Genomic DNA, 1,756 nt, shown 5'->3' with positions numbered 1-1,756 from the left:
TTTTGAAGAGTATTTCTTAATTTTTAGGTAATCCTGAAAGTGCATCCAAGGCAGTTGAAAAGAAGCATCCTAAACTATTGAAAATAAGTAAAATAAACAATATTTGTTAAAAACAAAATTAGATCTATATTTAACAGAAATATAATTTGACGAGAGGAGTTTGAAATGTTGTATTCATTACAGGAGGCCTAAAAGAAGACAACAAGAAAGTTAAACAATTAATTGTATTATTATGAACAAGTGTGATGCTGAAACATTTTTGCTACAATTAAGTTATAATCTGATTACTACAAATCACGTTAAGAATAAAAATGTGACAGTAATGGAATGAAGGAACTTGACAGAAGTGGCATTCCATGTCATGACAGAAGTGGCATTCCATGTCATGATTCCAGGCTAGGTTAACTTAAGTTGAATAAGGAAAAGTTATCTTATATGTGTATGTGCATGAATCTTCAAAACTAAATTTTGAAAATTTGAATGAAGTGGTATTGCTTGTAAATTCAAGTGTCATACATGCATAATGTACAGGAAATAAAGAAAGAATTAAATAGGTTTATTGATGGAGCTCCAGTGTGAGATAGAGAGGGACAGAGAAAAAGGGAGACACATGGGGGTGGGAAGGAGGAACTGAGGGAGGGAGAGAGAGAATTGTGAGTACGTTTGTATAAATCTGACAATGTGTACATAACATCGTGAACTTGAGTGTCTTAAGGAGAGTTGGAGGCATGATTATGAAAGTACATGTACATTCATTTATGGAGTTTGAATAAAATAAATAGTGAAGGTTTACATATAAGAGTTTGAATAAGAGTGGGTATTGGGTAGAAAAACTACCAGTAGTGGCAAAAATGGCTAGTACATATACTATGAAACTGAAGCAGCAAGTGCAGTTTGTTCATGTGTATACTTAAACTGAGTGAAGAAATATGGACTCTTCAAATGCACATACATGTAGTCATGTACATGTACAAGAGTATAAATGTGACACTCTGAGCAAAAAATATATGCCTGCATGTCATGTAGATACAATATGAAAACTGCATCTTGACATAACCGATTAACCTGACACCAGTTGGCAGCTCTAAACTACAAGTAGATGTACATGCATTAAAGGAGTTACCATATAATGGGACATTTTGAAGGGAGTTAAATTTTGGTGAATTGCTAAATTTTGGTGATTGGCAGATTTTTATTTTGGGTTATGGCTATCAAAATGCCAAAATTGCCAAATTTCCCGCAATACAATTCATTTTGAAGAATTAATTAAATAAAGATCACAACATTGAAGGATACAAAATATAGAAAAAATAAGCGGGTTAGCATACACATACATGTACTAGCATACTTGTAGCAACAGTCACAGGCTTTAAGCTGTATCCATATTTTAATGCTGGACAGGAGCCCAATCTTAAATTGATTGACTATTTGCTGGAAATAAGCTCATGACTCCTTCCCGTTTCATATCCACCATTTGTGTGGCAATACCTGCTAATTAATAAGATAAATAATGAATATTTTCCCCAATAAAGATCCCTCACTAAGGCCACTATAATTACAGTATCCTATTACAAAGGAGGGTGGGCAAATTTGTTTATTACTTTACTCATTATAACTAGTATAAACAACTGCAATACCATAGGTTGTGACATATTCATGGCTACTAATATTCACAATTTGTTACTGTGACCAGCAATTATCATGCATGTACATGTAGATACCAGATGTAATTTGATATTAAACCCAAACCTTTTGA

General features: G+C 33.1%; 1 long non-coding RNA gene across 2 annotated transcripts; it reads right to left on the bottom strand.

The window, feature by feature from the left end:
- Positions 1–18: 18 nt before the first annotated feature.
- Positions 19–1,736, bottom strand: LOC109592251 (uncharacterized). 2 transcript variants are annotated; one of them, XR_002190255.1, is made up of 2 exons: positions 1,349–1,736; positions 19–188 (listed from the first exon to the last, which is right to left on the bottom strand). It is a non-coding gene; the product is annotated as an uncharacterized LOC109592251 (long non-coding RNA). The 2 variants fall into 2 exon arrangements; XR_002190254.1 differs by lacking the exon at positions 1,349–1,736 and adding an exon at positions 299–538.
- Positions 1,737–1,756: the final 20 nt, after the last annotated feature.

Source organism: Amphimedon queenslandica, unplaced genomic scaffold (genome assembly GCF_000090795.2).
Source record: "Amphimedon queenslandica unplaced genomic scaffold, v1.1 AMPQUscaffold_5853_Cont22185, whole genome shotgun sequence".
Taxonomy (NCBI): Eukaryota; Metazoa; Porifera; class Demospongiae; order Haplosclerida; family Niphatidae; genus Amphimedon; species Amphimedon queenslandica.
Note: the sequence above shows the minus strand (reverse complement) of the source record. Positions and strands in the feature narration are given on the sequence as shown.